The sequence below is a fragment of the Panthera onca genome, chromosome B1, assembly GCF_046562875.1.
Source record: "Panthera onca isolate mPanOnc1 chromosome B1, mPanOnc1 haplotype 2, whole genome shotgun sequence".
NCBI classification, from domain to species: domain Eukaryota; kingdom Metazoa; phylum Chordata; class Mammalia; order Carnivora; family Felidae; genus Panthera; species Panthera onca.
Genome location: NC_138342.1, coordinates 119,879,146 through 119,901,203, shown reverse-complemented (window position 1 = coordinate 119,901,203; position 22,058 = coordinate 119,879,146). Strand labels below are relative to the sequence as shown.

The window sequence follows — 22,058 nt, the reverse complement described above, 5'->3', positions numbered from 1 at the left end:
CTACGTTGTATTGATTTGAATTTTCATTCTATGGTCTATAAAAGTTTAAATCCTTCCCTGAGATTTTTTGAGCTTCCCAGGGAACTCAGGCAACTTATATTGTCATGGTTATCATGAGATTTTTGCTGATGTCTGTTTCACACCACACTGATCCAAACCTAATCAGGTTTCAGTCTCTCTACTGCACCCTCCCTACCACCCCACCCCACCCCGCCACCAAGACAAAGACCTTACTAAAACATATAACACATGCACACAAAATTTCAGTCACATTTTCGTGTACCAGATTTTACTGAAATTCTCACGGGATCACATTATATACTGTATAGTTCAATACTGCATTTTAGATATTTTTGTCCTTGAAAAAAAAAATTTTTGTTTTTTAACTTTGTTTTGTCGAGTCACTTCATGGTGGAGCCCTGTGTTCAAACTGGCATCTCTGGTCCCCGATTCTTCCATCTGTTCCCCCTGAAATAGGTATTATCTCAGAAGTCAAAGCAGTCCTTCCTAGCCTTTCTATATTCTCATGTGGTTTCTCAGTAGACTTCATGTTTGGTGTAGGGCTCAAGGATGGACTGCAGTTCCCATGGCGGCTGTGCAAGATTTTGACCATAACTCACCAGAAGGGTCTCCTCCCCTGGCTTCTCTCTCCTCTTTCTTTAACAGCTGCCGGCTCCAGAACCATCCATTTCTCTCCCAGTTTGTTGTGGACCAGTTTCACCCCCTTCCCTGAAGCTTTGGAAGCAGTGGATGCTCTGCTCTGAAGTTCTTTCATCTCCCGCCCCAATCGAAGATATTTCCTGTTTTCAGAGTGATTCTGGTGCCAGCTTCTTGGAAAGTACTGTTTATTTCACCCTTTTATACCAGCAGGAATGAGAAGTGTGATCATCATACGAAATGATATTAAAGCTATAAATAATACAATCCTAGGATTCGTTTTTACTATAACTACATGGGGAGCAAAAATAATGAGATACAGGGACAGTAGAAAGGGGGAAAGTCCCCAGAAGGATGCATTTCAGAAATAAAACCCTGGCAGAGTTAGGTAATTACAGAATAGATCTTTTAAGGAAGTGCTGAAAGAACTCTGTCTCTGTGACGTAAAAAAACAACTGGAAAAATAATTCGACATGCTTTTTAAAGCCAATCTGTGCTGGCTGAGGTGAGGGGGTCAGAAGTCTAATAAAACTTTTTGAGGTTTGTAACCTTGACTTTCAAGTCAATCCAGTCCTTGTGTAATGAGGAAGAAAAACACATACCAAACTGCGCTCTCTTAATGTAAGAGAGGCAATATAGCAAAACATTTAAGAAGAGCACCTTTAGAAAAAGACACACTTGAATTCATTGTTATTTTTTATATTTTACTTATTTAAAAAATTTTTTTAATGTTTATTTTTGAGAGATAGACAGAGACAGAGCACAAGAGGGGAAGGGGCAGAGAGAGAGAGGGAGACACAGAATCTGAAACAGGCTCCAGGCTCTGAGCTGTCAGTGCAGAGCCCCACGCGGGGTTCCAATTCACGAACTGTGAGATCATGACCTGAGCCGAAGTCAGAAGCTTAACCAACCGAGCCACCCAAGCTCCCTTTATTTATTTAAGATTTATTTTTGAGAGAGAGAGAGAGCAAGTGGGGAAGGGCAGAGAGAGGGGTGGGGGGACGGGGAACAGAAGATCGGAAACTGGCTCTGAGCCGTTGGCCCAGAGCGCAGTGCGGGGCTAAAACTCACAAACCGTGAGATCATGACCTGAGCTGAAGCTGGACACTCAACGCACTGAGACACCCAGGTGCCCCTCTTTAATTTCATTTAAATCCAAGTTAACATATAGTGTAATAATTTCAGGAGTAGAACCCAGTGATTCATCACTTACATGTAACACCCAGTGCTCATCCCAACAAGTGCCCTCCTAAATGCCCATTGCCCAGTTAGCCCATCCCCGCACCCAACACCCTTCCATCAATCCTCAGCTTGTTCTCTATTTGAGAGTCTGTTTGCCTCCCCATTTTTTTTTTTTTTTTTTTTTAATAACCGGGGCAAATGGAATGTACCATAGAACCAGAATGTGGGCATTGGAAAGACGGTCCACTTGCTCCTGTCATAACGATGAGCAAGCTGAGACCTGGAAACGTACAATTATTTCTCCAAATTCACATCTCTAGTTAGAGGCAAGGCCAAAGTTAGGACCCGTGACCCCTCGTACAGGGCAGCGCCCACCACGCCAGCAGGCAGGCTGTGCTTGGACGTGGCAGAGGCCAGCTGTGCTTGTGTGCTGTGCTGGGGATGTCTGGCCCACCGTGGCATCAGGAAGCCTGTGTGCTGACAAGGCCAGAGGCAAACAGCTGGAGTTGGAGGGTTCTGAGGAGTGACCATCAGAAGCTATTTCTCATCAATCCAGCTTTGTACCGCCTCTGCTGAGGACATTGTTATCACCGAGCAGCTGGGAAGTAACCCAAGATGAACAGTGGTCTGGAAAGACCTTTAATATCATTCCTGGGGAGTTGGGAGGGAATGTGGTCAAAGACAGGAACTGGATGCAGGTCTCTAGTGTCTTATAATTTTCAGTGCCTGCTGATACTAATAATTGGAGTTATTTCTAGCAGTGTGACATTTATCTGTATGTAGTTTTCTCCTGTCTATGGGGAGTTTTCGTGAGGGAGATGCCTGAAGAGGATTGATAAAATTTGATCAAATCTGAAATTGGCTGGCATCTCTTACCAGTTGAATGAGTCTCTAAATTGCAAAAAAAAAAAACCACCATTAGGTTAACATGGTGGATAAACTGAGAAAAATGTTTGCATGACATAGATCAAACAAAGGCTTAATATTCTTAATTTATAAAGAACTGCCACAAAAATAACCAAATAATAGACATCTAATAGAAAAATGTGCCAAAAATATAAAAACAGGCAATTTACAAAGGGACTATAGTTGTTGTCAGTGTTAAGGCCCAACATTATTTCATGTATTACAAGAATTTTTTTTTAAAAATGCCACCAAGTAAATTAGTATATAGTGCTGTCTTAGAGTTTTACTTTATAATTATTGTAAGATTTTCTTCTTTAGATAAAGATTTTAACCATACATCACTCCTTGGCAAACACAAAGAGAAAATATAAGCAAAATAAATTGGTTTAGCTGGTTATTTTCTAAAACTTCTTCACAGTGAGTGTAGCACTTCTGAATCACTTTTCAACTTAGAGCCTCAAGATCCTTGCTTTTTCACCGTTATCTGCACCGTCAAGAGCTTTGAGCATGTGGCATTGCATAAAAGAGGACTCCGCTTGGATTTTCTTCCAAGTCACTGACACTGTCTGTAAGATTCAATGCTGCCACTTTCTTTTCTTTTTTGGAGACACACACACACACACACACACACATACACACCACACATGAGCGAGCAAGGGGGAGAGGGAGAGAGAGAATCTTAAGCTGTCTCCATGCCCAGAGTGGACTGGGCATGAGCCTCGATCTCATGACATTGACTGTGAGATCATGACCTGAGCCGAAATCCAGAGTCAAATGCTTAATGAACTGAGCCATCCAGGAGCCCCAATGCTGCCACGTTCCTAAAGACTTTTAAATGTTTTCAGATGATAGTCCACACTTCTAGACCTTCCTAAAATGTTCTCTAAGTAGTTTTCTGGCTGAAGTGCTATAGTGGTGTGACACAGGCAGTGTTAAGCAGGTCCCAAGAGCCACCTGACTGACAGCAGTGATTGTGACATGCCATAAATTATAAGGAGCATTCAGATTTCAAAGATGTTACAAGGTGAAAACAATGAATCTGTGAGACATGGAATTTGCTACTGTAGAAACAGACTGATATGGGCTTCACTTTTGTCTATGTGTAACCCCCAAAATCCTTTATAACGTGTGTACTTCCAACCTGGAAAACAGACCACCAGGAACTTACACTTGGGTCATTATTGTGAATGGACAGTTTTATAAAGACATTTATTGTTTTTAAAAGTCAAAATTTTGGAGTAGCCCAGATGTTCATAGATGGGGAGTGCAAAGTAAGATACGTCCCTTCAGCATACAGCCATTGTGCCCAGCCATTGTTCCAGAATGTGATGGTCCTCAGTGGGAACTGTATTTGCAGACCTGAAAAGATGTGGATGGTGTTCTAGGAGTGAGGATCAAGTTATAAGACAAAGCGTATAGTAAATTACTGGTAACTTATTTTTGTTTTGAAGTTTTAATACTACGTTTATCATTAGAACGAAAAAAAACAATGCTATTTTCTTTTTAATGCGTCCAAGCCATCAGTAGAAAGGGTTTCAGGTTTATTGCCTCACGTTTAGAGTAGGTTCCCACAGATTATGCAGTATACGGTATGCTGAATAAACGGACAGATCAAAGAGCACTCAGAAGCATAGGAAGGGGCCATGTGGAACAGGTCAAGGAATAGAATGTTAAGTGTCTATTTGCTTAAGGATTTTGAATACCTGATCTGTCTGGAGCACTGTGATAGGTAGTGTGGGTTGAAGATTGTTTCACATTTTAACACTGTGCCTACAGTTAAGGAAAGTAAGGGAGATGCATAAACAAAATGCTGTGGCAGTTCCGGGGAGGGAAAAATGTATCTGAGCTCAGTAGAGATTTTCTGCCGGAAGTGGCATTTAAGTTAGAACAAGATTAGGAAAGTGTTGAGAATGTGTTGAACTGTATGAACAGTAAAGAGAAACCCACTGCAAGCCATACGCTTTTATTTTTTTTAAGTTTATTTTCAGAAAGGCAGAGACATCATAACTGGGGGAGGGGCAGAGAGAGGAGGATTGACACAAAATCCCAAGCAGGCTCCACGCTGTCAGCTGAGAGCCCCATGCAGGGCTCCATCTCACGAAACTGTGAGATCATGACCTGAGCCCAAACCAAGAGTCTGACGCTTAACTGACTGAGCGAGCCACCCAGGTGCCCTGAGCCACATGCTTTTAAAAATGTGTTATTCTGGGGTGCCTGGGTGGCTCAGTCGGTTAAGTGCCCAACTTCATCTCAGGTCATGCTCTCTCTGCTCATGGGTTCGAGCCCCGCATCGGGCTCTGTGCTGACAGCTCAGAGCCTGCAGCCTACTTCAGATTCTGTGTCTCCCTCTCTCTCTGACCCTCCCCTGCTCATGCTCTGTCTCTGTCTCTCTCTCTGTCTCTCTCTCTCTCTCTCAAAAATAAACATTAAAAAAATAATTAAAAGATAAAAATTAATGTGTTATTCTTTTTAAAAATAAACTACTTAGTAAAGTGTATGTAACATGCATATATAAAAGTGCCCAAATCATAAATGCACTACTTGATGGGTTTTCAAAAAGTGATCACACCCAGATTAAGAAACCAAACCCTAACACCATGCTCCTTGTCCTCCCTTCTTTCCAGGTACTAATCTTCTCCAGGGTAACCACTATCCCTACTTCACACTCCATAGTGTTTTTTGAACCTTATATGAACAGAATTATACAGAAGGTACCCTTTTCTCTCTAGCATCTTTCACTCAACATTGTGTTTGTGGCTTTTACCCACATTTGTTGCTAGTGTGAATAATTCCAAACTGTGGTTGTAGACTTCACCCCCTAAAGGCATAAAGGTGTGTTACTCCTATTTGTAATTTCACTATGTATTATATTGGCTCAGAGTTGGCACAAAATAAAGGTAACACTATGGATGAACTCTATGGATGATGAACTCTATGGATGGATGGCTAAAAGAAATTAATTTTCTGAGCTGTAAACACAAGCAAAGGCACTCAGGCCCCAGTTATCAGTACCTGGAGTGTTCCTGGCACTGAACTAGGCTCTGCCTCTGCTAAGATGCACACAAAACAAGATCCCTTGTTCGGTGGAACTCGCTTTCTATTTAGGGAGAAGTAAAAGATTCCCAAGCAACACAGTTCTGCAGATTGCGGTCTGGTTTGGCAAATGATGCTTTTATATTCAGGCTGCTGTCTCTGATAAAGCCGCATGAAGAGAGTCTAATTGCATCACATTTTCCAATAGCTGAGGACATGGTTGCATTTAAATGAAGTCCAAGAGATTTCTAGACCCGGGAAGAGCCTTAGAGAGCATTAAGTCCCACATAAAGTTCTTCTCACCCTGGTTATTGGCCATTGTTCATCAAACAAAGGAATTTTGAAGTCACCTAGGGATAAAAGAAATACAACACTGATGAATCTTAAAGTTTCTTGGAATTTCAGCCAAGCATTCAGGGTGCTTTCTCCACTTGGCTGATCAGGACTTCAGGATCTCTCGTCTGTGTAAAGGAATATGAAGTCGTAAATCACCATGCTACCTCGTCCGGAATAAAAATAAAAGGATTATCTGATTCCAATAAACTTAAAACTTAAATGCCATTTTCCCTGAAGTGAACAAATAAAGTCAGAGAAGACTTTAAAGTATCATTAAATGTGGTATCTTTGTTTTTAAACTTATTACATAGCTTTTTGCAGCTTAGAAAAAGTTATTACATAGCTTTTTGTAGCTGTACAAATCTCATGTTTATCCTTTCGAGGTATTTTTACTACGTAGCAGAAAAGAATCTTCCTAAAAGGAGTATTATTCATTGGTTCAGAAGCCAAAAGCTATCTTTAGTGGGCTTTTTTCTTTAAGTAGAGTATGAATACACTTTACTCCTTGTGTTACCCAAACACCAGAAATAGAAGCACTTTGAGTAAGAAGTAAACATAGCTGAACTGGCTCCTCTACCCTCCCCTATCAACTGCTGTTAACTGTTAAATGCACATCTGCACAAAACTTTTAGTTGCAAAATATATCATGTATGCGTAAGAGTGAATTAACATATATGTAAAGAATGGTAAATAACTTCAAATAAAACATTCTCCCACCACTCAGTATACTAACTAGATTCTTTATAATTGGCACTTTAGAAGCCGCTGGGTGCCCCTCCGGGATTGCATGCCTTTCTCCTGACCAGGGCAACCACTAACTGAAGTTCTTAATTAATTCCTTTGCTTTGTTTAATTCTTACATATGCATCCCTAAAAATAAATGCACACACATTTTTGTTTTACTTGTTTCAGACACTGTATAAAAATGTGTATATGTATATATCAACTTGAAATTTATGTACAAATTTTATACAAGTTTGGTAAACAAGTTAATATTATTTTTAAGAGAGAGGAACCACATGAGTGGGGAAGGGGCAGAGAGAGAGAGAGGGGGATAGATCCGAAGTGGGCTCTGTGCTGACAGAGGAGAGTTAGATGCTGGGCTTGAACTCACGAACCGTGAGATCATGACCTGGGCTAAAGCCAGACTCTTAACCGATTGAGCCACCCAGGCACCCCAAAGAAGTTAATTTTACACAAATGGAATCCTTTTGTATCTGATTTTTCCCTTAGAATTATGTGTAGGAGATTCATCCATCTTAAATTATATAGGATATTGTATTACCTCAGTATGCCACAATTTGTCAATTTTATCATTTCATTTTTGATAGACATTTTGGGGTGTGTCTTTTTTCTTCTCTTAAGGCTTTTGTTCCATATGAGAGAAGCATCTGGGTAAGGAGTGGATTTTGTGCTTTTTAGGGAGAAGTACCTGATCCCTTCTTCCATGTCAGTACCAAGGAGGGGCCCTCTCAGCCTCCTTCCTGGAGAGGACTCAATGGAGGCTCATGGACAAGAATTTACTACTGACTGCAAACCTCTCTGAGTTTGGGGCCCCCAGCTATTCCACACTGACATGTCGGCCTATTCTTGGCCTCCAAAAATTTCTTAAAATCGTAGCTGATGTCGTCTTAGCCTCCTCTTACCCACCCGGTGAGCCTGTGCACCCCCCTCCTTGTGCCCCCCGCATCCTTAGGGAGGCTGTCCCTCATTGGAATCCACATTCTCCTCAGGTGCCCTGGTGCCCTCGGCTCTCTCTCAAGAAAAGTTAAAGTTCTGTGGTTTCTTCTGTTCTTTTTCTCACTGTTAAGTGGGAGCAGCACTCTTTCCAGCTTCCTAAGCCTTATGCAGAAGCCCACTTTCTAGTGTTTTAGTTCTATAGACTCTTTTTTTTTTTTTTTTTTTTTACAGCATATGTTATCTAGATAGTGAAAAAACCTATCTAGTGTTTACCTGGATTTTCACAGGTATTTACCGATGCTTGACTCATTATTTCTTCTTGCATCGTCTCAGACTTTTTGGGGTCATTTTGCATCTTCCTAAGGTACATCCTTTTCAAGTTTTCTTACTGAGAGCCTGTGAACAATGTCTTTATTTCCTCTCCACAGATAATTTTGTTGTCTTTTCCAGGAGCTGCAAAATGCAGCCTCTTGGGCCAAATCGTGTATGAGGGCAGTCTTTGTATAGCCCCATGCCAAGCATGGCTTTTGCATTTTTACAGTGTTAGTTAGAAAAAGACTATGGGACAAAGACCTGGGCCTGCAAAATCTAAAATATTTATTATTTTCCCTTTACAGAAAGTTTGCCAACTTCTGGTCATATTCTGTATTGATAGTGACTTTCTCCTAGCATTTAGAAAAAAATTTTTTTTTTAATTTTTTTTTTAATGTTTATTTATTTTTGAGACAGAGACAGATCATGAACGGGGGAGGGGCAGAGAGAGAGGGAGACACAGAATCGGAAGCAGGCTCCAGGCTCTGAGCCATCAGCCCAGAGCCCGATGCGGGGCTCAAACTCACAGACCGCGAGATTGTGACCTGAGTCGAAGTCAGATGTTTAACCGACTGAGCCACCCAGGCGCCCCTAGAAAAAAATTTTTAAGGTTATTTATTTATTTTGAGAGAGCAAGAGAGGGTGAAAGAGAAGGAGAAGCAAAGAGAGGGAGATAGAGAATCCCAAGCAGGCTCCATGCTGTCGGCACAGAGCCCAACGCAGGGCTTGAACTCATGAACCCTGAGATCGTGACCTGAGCCAGGATCAAGAGTCAGACGCTTAACCAACTGAGCCACTCAGACACCCTTTCTCCTAGCACTTCAAAGATAATATTCCATTGTCTTCTATTTGTTGCTACTGAGAAATCATCTAATAGTTATTAGTCACTATTTTATGGTATATTGTCTTTTCTCTCTAGCTGCTTTCAGTATCTTCATTGTGTATTTGGTGTTCTTCAGTTTCACCGTGACATGTCTAGGCATGACCGTCATTATCTAGGAAATCCTTAGTTATGAGTAAAACCTTGCCTCTCCACACATCTATGTGCTTCTGACGCTGCACATAAGTGAATGTCAAATGTTTTTATTTGATCTTATTTTTATTATATCTGTGAACCTCTTTTTACATTTTCTCTTCTCTGCATTCTATGTGATACTTCAGCTTTGTCTCCCCTCTCACCAATGGTCTGTCTCTTCAGCTGTGTCTATAATCGTCTGCTGAACCTGAGCTTGGACTTCCTGTTATATTTTTCATTTTGGCAAGTGTGCTTCCAGTTCTTGTTCAGATCTGCTCTGTTTTTATAGTCTCTCAATCTTTCATCACATTTTCAATCTTTTATTCCCCTAAAAATAATAAACCCATTTTATATTCTGTTAACACCTGCCAGCTTTGCACATCTGCTTCGGTATCTTCGTTTCTGTCTCACTCATGGAGGCTTGTGTTTTCATTTGTATATTGACTTTATGAGTTTGAGTTCGTTAGAGCTTTGTTCATGAGAATCTTTTGGAACCTGTTTGTAGAATTCTTCTGAGAGGCTCTGGATTTGCTTCTGCTGACAGCCTCAATGCACTAACCCAAAGCCACTTTAAAATAATTTGGAGGGTGAGGTGTTTGTTGTCATAGGTCACCCAGGAGGGTAAATTCAGGCCCTACCTGTATAGAGTGTGTTTAGGGGGGATAATTATCCAAGGGGAAATAGTTTTTTTCCTTTTCATACTGAGATCCAAGGCTCAAACAGAAGACCATCCTACAGGGAAGGTTTTTTGCTTCTTTTCTAGTCCATCCATTTTAGGGCTGCCCTTCAGGGGTTCCACCTTTGCATAGGAGTCTCCCTTTTTGTTCTCTCATCCTACTAAGCCCCAGGATTTGTGTCTTTTTCCTTCATAAACACTAGCTCAAGGCCACAGGAGCAGAGGTGCCCTCAGGGCAGTGGACCTTCACTGCTGGTTTACCTGTGTGGAATCATGCCTTTTTATTTCTGACCTGACTTTTTCACCAACTCATTTCTTTTACAAGAGATATTTTATTTTCTTTATTTTGTTTATGTTTTGTTTATTTTTGAGAGAGAGAGAGAGAGAGCGCGCAAGCAGGGGAGGGGCAGAGAGACAGGGAGACATAGGATCTGAAGCAGGCTTCAGGCTCTGAGCTGTCAGCACAGAGCCCGAACCCACAAACCGCGAGATCATGACCTCAGCTGAAGTCAGATGCTTAACCTGCTGAGCTACCCAGGCGCCCCCAAGAGATACTTTAAATAATGCATCCAATATTTTGAGATGTTTTGCACTAGAATGAGTTTCTTTCCCACATAGTACAGGAATGGATAAGCCAGTCCTTTTTCTACTTATCTGTGTATAATTGCTTATATTGTTCTCCAAAAGAAAAAAAAAATCGACCCTTTAAAAGTACAATATGGCACACCAGGATGCAGATGGAATTTGGAATTGGTAAATGCTGCCTTGTCACTCACTTTATACCCTCCAGGGCCTAAATTTCTGGTCTGAAAAATGGAAATGTAATCTCTGTGTGACCTGCCTCGTGATATATTATAAGAAAAAGAAAAAGATAATCTGTCTCTTTGAATGTGATGATAAATCATTGAGTAGTCCAGAAATGTACTATTGGCATGGCATTATTTTTAATGATGCCAAGAATACCTGATATGGAGGGCTCTAAAGAAAAAAGTGATGAATACAGATTTCCTTAGGAGGTCCTATTTGTTTCCTTTTTTTTGTTAACGAAATATATATGTTTAGCGAGGCTTTATCACGCTAGCCTGAAGTTAAGTCAGTCTACCTACTGAGATGGGAGTCGGGTATCTTGGCCGTGAATACTGTAGTGTGTGTATATGTTTTTGTGTTAGCACAATCAGCAGAAGCCTTGGTGGTGATTCGTTTTTGGCAGGTCTGAATCACTGGCTTGTATTTGTCGTTCCTTTGTATGCTGGTAGCGTGATCCATATGAATTAGTGGTCTGTCTTAAAGGACAGCTGAGGAATTGAATATAGTATTTGTTTCTGTGTAGGAGCATCACAGAAGTGTCAGTGTTGAAGGACCTGAAGGTCATCTAGTTTATCTGATTCCTACACCCGCCCCAGTTCAGTACTTGAAATACCCCCTGCTGTATCTGCCCAGTGGCTAAGTTAGGTTTAATTTCCTCCAGGGAAAGGAAGCCACCATATCGTATTTGGAGACAGCAAAGTCTACTTTAAACTTTTGTTTCCCTTTTGCATTCACTGGTTGTTTCTTTCCACTCCTGTCCTGGGACTTTATCAATAAGGCTGGCTAAGCCACCCCCACGTGTGCACACATCTCAAGACAAATGTCATGTTGCCATTCGATCTTTTTCCTAATCTGAGGGAAAATCTCAAGTTTCTGCAATTCCCTAAACAACTTATTTTTAAGTTCTCAGGTTCTATTTAGCTTAAAATGCATCACACGTGGACTTAGTTCTTGGAACACATTTGCACTTTTAATCCTCATGTCCATTGTAATGGGGGGTGGGTCTTATGATTACCCCCATTTTATAGATGGGGAACCCATCTAAAAAGAGGCCACGGACGTTGCTCAAGGCCATGTTCCTGGGAAGGAGTGGAGCTGGGATTCTGACCCTGCTCTCACTGGCTCTAGAAGCCAGACCTCCAGTACCCTCACTGATCCTTTTTGCTGTTTCTCCTTAATGTTAGTGCCCAGGAAAACACACCGTTTCAGGTGTGGACTCACCTAAGTTAGATAGAGTGGGACTGCTCTCTCCTGTCATCTGAGATGTTGCCTGAAAACAAGCACCTGACACACTTCCCAGGAGGGTATGGCATTTTTTTTTTTTTTTTTTTGTTGCATGTGTAGTCTTCTTTAAAAATTTTGAATGAATAACCTATATTTAGGAAAAGTGGAGATGCCACGTTGCAGTCCACATTCCCAGCTTCTCTGGGGAAAAATTTCAAAATCTGGTGACCCCGGGCCCTTACTCTTAAAAACCGACCATCACCGGGAGCTGAGCAGTGGGCATGTGTTTGTTTGCCTGTTCATTTTCTCTTCCTGACCTGCTTCCTTCACTTACAGACCCTGTTGTCATGTAAAGGCATGAACCCAGCATCAAAGTATTCTGTTTTTATGTATGTAACTTAAGAACATACTGGCTCTTTGGGTTGATGTATAACTGTTGTCTTATACTGGGGTCATGAGCCTCTAAAATTGCTTTTTAAGTATGCCACTAAGACCTGCTTTCCTATCCTATCTTTATGTGATTGGTTTCCTGCATCAATAAATGTAGAGGTAATTTTTTCCATTTGTCCCATTAAATTTTATTGAATTAGATCAAGCCTTTTTCTTTTTTGCTAGTTAAGATTTGATGCCTTTTTATACCCTGATTGAGTTATCCATCAGATTTGCTATTAGTCTTTTGAGAATAGATGCAGCTGAAAGTAACAGAAAAGCAAAAATAACATGGGCTTAAACTAGGCAGAAGCTTCCCTCTCACAGGAATGAAGTGTGAACTTGTACTATCCGAGGTTACTCTAGCACCTTCATGATCCTTAGGGACCTATGCTTCTCTTAATATTATAGCTTTACCATCTTCAGCACATATTCTGGGACGGTCCAGGCTGCCCACTTGGAAGTCACATGTTAACACTGTCACTCACACTTAGGTCAGCATCAGCCTTCAAAACGGGCTGGGATATGCTAGCTTTATTCACAGTGGCCATGCGTGCAGCTGAAGAACAGAGTCTATTATAGGAAGATAATTGGGGACAACCAGCAGCCTTGTCTCCTAGCTATTTGTTCCCTATAAATTTGATTACAGTTGCATCCATGTATCTATATAAGTTATTGCTTAGAAACATTAAGACAGGGCATTGGACAGAAAACTCTGTGATATGATGCTGTACATTTACCTTCAGGTGTATACACAACTGTATGTAGTAAGTATCTCAAGATTAGGGAAAGGCAAGCTAGGTTATATCTATTGCTGGTGTATGGGCCACTCTTAGTGGTCTCTCCACCTTCATATGTGATTACCCTTCATATGCCCCTATTGTGCATTCGGGGGGACATCTTCCCAATAGGCGTTGTGCTGGTAAATGAGATCAGAGATACAGGGAGTTATTAGGAAGTTAAATGGTCCCCCTGATCAGTTTTTTCTTGCCATAAACCATAAGTTTTCAGCTAGTTTTCTTTTCCTCTTATAGCTGTTTGTTCCCACTTTCTTTATTCATGTCCCTGCCTCCATTTGGCTGAGAATCCAAAATTCCTCTTCCCTGTTCTGTCAACAACATGCACCAGGCCCTTAACTAAGGTTAAAGACTCTCACAGCCATGGTCCCTGGGCCTGTATGTTTTGCCTGTTTTAGATTCTATGGTAGCTGTGATCGGACTGGAAACGATTGTCCAATTTCATATATTCCTAGACGCAGAGCTCACCAAATCCCCTGATGGCAAAGCTCATTAACTGCTACCCTCGCCCTCCAGTCCTTCAGCTTTATTTGTTCTGGAGGGTTCTGGGATCCAACCCAGGCAGCAAGATAAATAACAGCTAGTTCTTCTTTCTTTGCATTCCTGAGTGCCTCCAGGCTGCAGAACACCTCACTGGACCTTGCCTTTCTAGAGAACAGTCTCCAAAGACTGGATCAGCAAGAGAATTCAACTAAGTGCACATAGAGACTTTATTAGCAATAATGTAAAATACTAGGATCTGTGATCTGGTTTCCTCCCTTTTATCTCAGACAATTATGAAACATGTTGTTGGAAGGTTTTTTTTTTTTTCCCTAGAAGATGAAAAAATTGATTTTGGACATGTAAGCATGTTTTACTGGTGACCAGTGTAAAAGCCTAGTGAGGATGTGTATTTCATATTCTCTTCTCCCATCCTCTCTCTCTCACCCTCTCGCCCTCTTCCCTCCCCTTTTCTCTGCCTGTGTGTGTGTGTGTGTGTGTGTGTGTAATAGAAAAGCAAAGTGTTTTAGCACCTTATATTTCTAAGGAGATGATATAGCAATTCTTGATTTCCATAGAGCTGCCAAAATTCACAGAATACCAATATGGAACAAAGGAAGTAGTTGAATTTCCTATTTAGTTGTTTTATTTTATGTCACTTTTTATTTATTATTTTTTAAGTTTATTTATTATTTATTTGAGAGAAAGTGAGAGCAAGGGAGGGGCAGAGAGTGAGGGAGAGTGGGAGAATCCCAAGCAGGCTCTGCGTGTAGCACACAGAGCCCAACACAGGACTTGAACTCATGAAACTGCAAGATCATGACCGGAGCCAAAATCAAGAGTCGGACGCTAAATTGACCGAGGCACCTGGGTGCCCCTTTTTATTTCACTTTTTAAATTTTTTTTTTAAGTTTTTTTACTTTGAGAGAAAGAGTGAGCAAGCGAGCAGGGGAGAGGGAAGAGAGAGAAGGAGACAGAGGATCTGAAGTGGACTCAGCAGAGACCCTATGCAGGGCTTGAACTCACAAACCTCCAGATCGTGACTTGAGCCAAAGTTGGACGTTTAACCAATTGAGCCACCCAGGTGCCCCTTTATTTCACTTTTTAATTTTTTTAATGTTTATTTATTTTTTGAGAGAGACAGAGTGAGCAGGGGAGGGCAGGGAGAGAGACACCGAATCTGAAGCAGGCACGAGGCTCTGAGGTGTCTTCACAAGCCCAACGCGGGGCTCGAACTCAGGAACCATGAGATCATGACCTGAGCCAAAGTTGGACACTCAACTGACTGAGCCAACCAGGCATCCCTATTTCACTTCTTTTTAAATTGTTTTTTATTTAAAAAAAGGTGTTTTTTTTTTTTTAATGTTTATTCATTTTTGAGAGACAGAACAGTGTGTGAGCTGGTGAGGGGCAGAGAAAGAGGGAGACACAGAATCCAAAACATGCTCCAGCCTCTGAGCTGTTAGCACAGAGCCCAGCTCTGGGCTCGAACTCACCACGAGGTCATGACCTGAGCTGAAGTCGATGCTTAACCCACTGAGCCCCCCCCAGGCGCCCCTATTTCACTTTTTAAATGCAACTCCTCTTAAGCAAATCTCTCAAGTTTTATCAGTAATTATAAGGCAAGAAAGAGTATTAGTTCAAGTTGTCAGAGTAACATTCTAATATTAACGATACAAACAGTTCAAATTCTTTCAAGCCCAGCTTCTCTTTCAAGTTGGCTTTAAGTCTCTTTAAATTGTGATCATTCTGATAACCTGATGGCTTTTGTCTGTTCCTCCCTTTTCCTCTCCTGGAAGGAAAAGCAGGAACCAGGAGGCTGGATTGTTCAGATGAGTTTCAGGGCAGTGTGTGTATGCCAGTGGGACAGATCACTATGTGTCAGCCACTATGGATATTAACATATTTGATCTTTCCATCCACGTAAAGTGGTTTTTGATATCGCAGGGTATATGAGAGAAAATGGAGCCTCAGAAAGTTTAAGTCATTTGCCCACAGTTACCAAGTAGTAAGGGGCAGAGGTGCTATGCAGACCTGCTCCCCTGGGCTCCAGAGCCCAGCCTCCTTCACTGAACACTGCTCCCGCGGGAAGGGGTGCTGGCCACTGCTTCTGGGATCTACTAGAGGAAGCCTTCGGTGACCAGCCTGAGGAATTCAGAATTAATTCTATGGGCATCTACTTTTTCCTCTTGATAAAAAAACTATCTGTGAAGCAATTGTCATGAAAGATGTAACTGCTGGCATCACAGAGATGTCCATGCTGCCCAACTAGTAAGTATTGGATGAGGAGCTCTTTCTCAAGTGAGGGTGGCTGACCTACAAAAAAAAAAAGTTAAGCGAGGGATATATATGGAAGAAAAAATAGCACATTGTGCTTTTTAAAAAAAGATACATTTAAAAGCTTGGCTGATTTTTTAAAAAATTAAGAGCAGGGACTATAAAACATCATTTATTAGCTACTGCACAACCAAAATTTCAAAGCAGAAGTGTTTTCATAGCATTGAAGTAGAAAGAGATGGGGGGGGGGGGAGAGAAAGGGAGATGGAAAGAAATAAAAGTTTTAAGGTAGAAATAGATAATTAGCCCCTTGGAGTGGGGTGGAGGGAGTAGATAAATAGGGAGAGGAAAAGGTAGATGTAAAAAGAAGGGGCAGTAGAAAAAAGTATGCAACATAGAGGAAAGAGAGAGTAAAGGGGAAGTTTTCCGAAGTGCACATTGTTTGTGATGCCCTGTTCATTCACTTGGGCTGTTGTCTTTCTTATTGTAACAAAGACCTATCCGGGGTGCCTGGGTGGCTCAATTGGTTAAGCATCTGACTCTTGATTTCAGCCCAGGTCATGATCTCATGGTTTGTGGGATCAAGCCCCACATCAGGCTCTGTGCCAGGCATGGAGCCTGCTTGAAATTCTCTCTTTTCCTCTCCCTCTGCCCCTCCCCTGCTTACTCACACGCACGTGCCTTCTCTCCCTCTCTCAAAACGAGGACCTATTTATTTTTTTAAATTTTTTAATTTTTTAATTAATTTTTGAGAGAGAGACAGAGTGCAAGCGGGGATGGGCAGAGAGAGAGGGAGACACAGAATCTGAAGCAGGCTCCAGGCTCTGAGCTGTCAGCACAGAGCCTGATGCGGGGCTCGAACCCATGAACCGTGAATCATGACCTGCAGTGAAGTTGGACACTCAACCAATGAGCCACCCAGGCGCCCCAGAGACCTGTTTATTTTATTTGAAATACATAGTAGTTGTTTATTTCTGCACTGCAGGATGGAGAACAGTGTCAGCTGTGGCCACCTACTGTATGGATTTCTCTTCAGTATCTGCAGGAGTTATTTTGTGTTTTAGTGGGATGTCAAAAACAGTGCACTGATATTAAGTAGGTACTATTAACTAGGCACTATAAACTGTACACATCTGATTTGGCAGTTTATATGAGTATATCCCTTTACTTACTAAACTGATAAGTATATATGTATATAGTTCATCTGTGGTACTAATTAATGTCAATATACTGCTTTTGCACATACACACACACACTAACTAAAAGCAAGCTGGCCTTAATGATAGTAACGTTGAATAAAATAATAACTAAGGCAAAAATATGGATAGGGATGAAGAGAAAGTAAAGAGAAATAGTATTTATTACTTACAGGAACAATCTACTAAGAAGATATTATAGTCATTAATTTGTCCTATATATATAATTTGTGCTACACTATACATTCTAAATAAGATTCTAAACGGACACCCTGAGGGGCACCTGTGTGGCTCAGTTGGTTAAGTGTCCGACTTTGGCTTAGGTCATGATCTTGCAATTCGTGAGTTTGAGCCCCGCATCAGGCTGTGTGCTGACTGCTCAGAGAGCCTGCTTCAGATCATCTGTCTGTCTGTCTCTCTCCTTCCCCTGCTGGTTCTCTCTCTCTCTCAGAATAAATAAATAAACTTTAAAAATTTTGGAATTATGGTTGTCCCTGTTTTTTGTTATTTTGAGTTTTTGTTGTCACTGTGCTTTAAGTCAGGAATAAGAAGTCCGTTTTGTGCTGGTTGCATTTTACAGCATCAGTGTCTCCTGCCACATAATGGATTTCACATCACTATGAATTGTAATTTAGTGTGTAATCTTTTATGCAAGCTACTTTGCAAACACCTGGCACTTAGTGCTTCATAAGTCTTTGTTGAATGAATGCATACATGAATGCATGAGTGAATGAATGAAAATTGGGAGAGTCATGCTAGACAGGTTTCTCCCTTACCTTAACTTTAGTGGGCATGCTGTAGAATAGGAGAAAGGGAGAAGTAAAATCCTGAGAGATTCTTATGTAAAGGGCTTCATCTATAAGCTGAGGGGTTTGCATCCAGTGACCCAAACGATGCTTCTAGATCTAAGTCTCTGGTTCTAGTTTATGTCCCTGGGTTTATTGACTATTTCTAGCAGGCATTGGTCTGTTGTTCCCCTCAGATTTACAGTTTTTAGTTTTGTTGTCATTGTTTGCCTTGCTGAGAGAAGTTAAAATGGCCAATGCTGTTAGAACCCAAGCCTCTCCTTAAGAACCCTGAGTCATACTCCCTCATGCCCAGTACATATCCCATTTCTCCAGTTTGCAGAGGCTCCATTCCAGGTATTCCTTTGTGTACTTCAAATTTTCTCTGTTCTTTGAAGAGGTATTATCTATGCAGCTCTACACAGATAACTTCCATAATTCCTTTTTTGTGTCAATTAAATTTACATACCTAAAATAAAGTTTAAACACAGTTGAAGAATTTACTAAAAGTATTTTATCAAAAACTATGGATCATTTCTTACTGTAAGTATTTTCACTGGTCATTTAAATTTCGTGGTGATCATGAGGATATCCCACTATGATCTTAGCCATTTTAAGATAATTTTTCATACCTGGCCTCCACAAAGTCTGCTTGGTAGGGGGTGAGGTTTCTAGGAAAATATGAAAGAAGTATTTGGATCAGGGAGTATATTAGCTCAGGCTGCTATAACCATACCATTATAACCATAATACCAGAGGCTTGTGGTTTAAACAACAGAAATTTATTTCTTGCAGTTCTGGAGGCTGGAAAGTTCAAGATCAAAGTGCTGGCAAGGTAGGTTTCACTTGAATCCTCATCTCCTGGTTGTAGACAGTGGCCTTCTTGCTGTGTCCTCACATGGTGGGGTGTGGGGGTATGATCTGGTGTCTCTTCCTTTTTTTTTTTTTTTAATAAAGATACCAACAGTACAGATTAGAGCTCCACCGTTAATGACCTCATTTTAACCTTCATCACTTCCTTATTGGCCCTGTCTCAAACACCGTCACACTGGGAGTTAGAGCTTCACATACGAATTTTCGGGGGACACGATAAGCCTGACGCAGAGAGGAAGTGAAAAGGAGGAAGAAAGAGAGGAGTATCATGGGCAAAGGATTACATGATGAAGGAAAGGAGGACAGTGCAGAAAGGGAGGCGAGGGGGGGGGACGATAAGGGGCGGCTGAATCGAGGTAGTCGAGGAAGTGGACAATGAGGCAAATGACTGGGAGTGAAGAGGGACACGGTTTGAGTAGATTCTTCTTTGATCCTTCTTCTTAAGCCCGGCAGACACAGATGCCCTGGAAATCTTGACTGTGTGGCCCTCTTTTGTTTCTGTTTCTCTTGCTTTTCATAGAACAATTCTGGTGTGTACTTTAAACTGTCCCCTGGACGCAGATGATGTATAGGCCGTAATCTGTCTTTTCACTTAGGTTTTAGCCCTTTATTTCAAGCCGCCTGAAGAGACTGTCCTACATCAGGACATCTGGTCTTCAGGCAGGCTCTTGCATGTGTCTTGCATCAGGCTTCATGTGTCTAAATGGAAGCTATGTTTCTTCTCCCACCTGCTGGTAACTGGCTGTCCTCTCTGTGTGTTCAGGTGCCATCTTTCACACTCTGTTGGCATCCAAACTTCCTCTTCCAACTACATGTATTTTCCCTCCTCCTCTTTTATTCTGTCCTGCAACGGCATTAGGCCAAGCCAACGTGAGAAATTTTTTAACTGGTTTTTCTGCTGGGGTACCTGGGTGGCTCAGTCGGTTAAGCATCTGACTTTGGCTCAGGTCATGATCTCGCAGCCAGTGAGTTTGGGTCCTGCATTCGGCTCTGCGCTGACAGCTCGGAGCCTGAGGCCTGCTTCAGATTCTGTGTCTCCCTCTCTCTCTGCTCCTCCCCCACTCTCTCTCTCTCTCTCTCTGTCTCTCAGCGATGAATAAATGTTAAAAAAAATTGTTTTAAAGGTTTTTCTTTCTAACTTAACCCCTCTGATGTCTTAAGTTCTTAATTACAAAATCACTTTGCTTGAAAATCTCCCACGAGGGGCGCCTGGGTGGCGCAGTCGGTTAAGCGTCCGACTTCAGCCAGGTCACGATCTCGCGGTCCGTGAGTTCGAGCCCCGCGTCAGGCTCTGGGCTGACGGCTCGGAGCCTGGAGCCTGTTTCCGATTCTGTGTCTCCCTCTCTCTCTGCCCCTCCCCCGTTCATGCTCTGTCTCTCTCTGTCCCAAAAATAAATAAAAAACGTTGAAAAAAAAAAAAATTTAAAAAAGAAAATCTCCCACGATTTTCCATTACCCCTGTTAGTCCGGTCACATGTGAGGTCTAATATCTGCCTCGTAGTAGGTGTCTGTTCCACCCGTAACCAACTACCCCAGGACTCGAGTGGCATAAAACCATCATTTTTATGTTCCAGATTTTGTGGGTCAGGAATTTGGATAGGGCACAGAGGCAGTGGCTTGTCTGTCATCCCCAGTGCCTGGGTTCTCAGCCGAGAAGACTCCAAAGCTGGAGGTGACTTGATGATGGGGTGTTCTGGCACTGCCTCTCCTTGTGTCTGGTGGCCTTTGCTGACCCTGAAGACCTCCTCTGTGATGTCATCTGGAGCCCCTACACATGGCTTCTGTGTGTGGTGGTGCATCCACCCGGACTAGTTGAGAAATCCTCGGAGCATGGTGGCAGGCCCCAAGAGTGAGGGTCACAAGAGAGCCAGGCCTTTTTAGGATCTAGCTTCGGAAGTTGCATACCACCTGTAATGCCCTGTGAGTGGAAGGAGTCACAAAGCTCTGCCCAGCTAGGTTCAAGATGAGGGTCTGTAGACCCCCACCTCTCAATGAGATGAGTAGCAGAGCCCGTTGTGAGAAGGATGTATGGGCTGGGAGGTATTGTGATGGCATTGCCAAAAGTGATCTCATTTGAACCAGTTAGTCACCTCACCTCTGTTTTTCAGGCTTATTCCTGAGCCTGCACTCTGCTTCGTGCTACCTCCGTGCTACAGTTACCCATGACCCCCTTCTTTGCTGATCAGAAGTCTAGGCATCCTTTAGTACCCAGCTCAGTCTGCAGACTGCCAGCAACAGACGTAGAGGGAAAAGCAAAGCTCTTCTCTGTTATGTTTAAGGTCCGTTGTGTTTCCATAGTTGGCAAATTTAAGAGACTTAGTTATAATTAAAATAGGCACTGAGAGTATTTTCAAAATGCTGTATCTCTGGTATCTAGCTTCGTGCTGAAATAATCTGTTTGCTCTGCAAGTTCTCTCTCTCAGAGGGTAAAATGCCTTGTTTGGTTTTGTTTCCTGGAGAAAAGTTACAACCTGGATTTTCTTTGTCTTTCAGATCTATAGCATGAACAAATATTTCAGAATATATAGCGTTACCGCAAACCCAAAGGAATGATCAAATAATCCTCTTTTCCATTATTTAGGAGACAGTGAGCATACTTCGGCTCATGGAAACCATTATCTGCTAAGCTGAAGTCATTAAAATGGTCAACATTCAGGAGTTGTACAGCTGTCATTATTTGTCATGTGTTTCTGATTCATGCCTCGGAATGAAATGGGTGCATTATACCTAAATTTAAGTCTGATTCAAATTAGGGGAGGTCTTATCCACACCAAATTACACTGGTCAAGAGATAGAAATTAGGTGTATTTGTGCAGAGGTGGGGACGGGGCTCTTTTAGAATCTGTCACTTTGGTTTCCACTACACTTCCAAACAGCGTATTTTTAATCTTTGCTCAGTCTTTGCGTATGCATATTTCGGTAAAACTGTAGTCAGTTGCTTTTATAGCTTTCATAAATGCCTAGAAAGACGTGAGTCACGTAAGAGATTTGTACTATGCAACTTTGAGCATATACATGTGAATTATGTGTACACATTCTGTCACGTTGGCACAAAGTACTCCACAAACAACTTTGCCCATCCTCAGGGTCTCTGTGCCTTTGGGCGAAACAGAAGGGACAAATGGAGATGTATAACCAGGCTCTCCTCCTGTGACACAGGTGTCCTACTGATCGGGTCCTCACCGTGTCTTACGCACCCTGTACGTCTTTCATGATGCTGTGTCCCAGTCTGGTTCAACACCTGTAGCTTCAGCCTTGTAACTTCAGGCGAGGCAGAGCCAAAATTTGTCACGAAAACCAACACTGGTGTGTAAATCGAACCTGTTAATAGTTCTAAGCCAGAGTAGAAAAGGAAGAGAAGGAGGGCAAAAAAGAAGGGCAAACTTAGGATCA

The 22,058-nt window shown here is 41.9% G+C and overlaps 1 protein-coding gene and 1 long non-coding RNA gene across 3 annotated transcripts in view; both read left to right on the top strand.

The window, feature by feature from the left end:
- RNF150 (ring finger protein 150) overlaps nucleotides 1-22,058 on the top strand; it is a 293,201-nt gene that overhangs the window by 25,572 nt on the left and 245,571 nt on the right. The gene's annotated exons all lie outside the window — the stretch shown is intronic.
- LOC132692070 (uncharacterized) lies at nucleotides 20,255-21,320 on the top strand. Its single transcript, XR_009616153.2, has 2 exons — nucleotides 20,255-20,944; nucleotides 21,247-21,320. It is a non-coding gene; the product is annotated as an uncharacterized LOC132692070 (long non-coding RNA).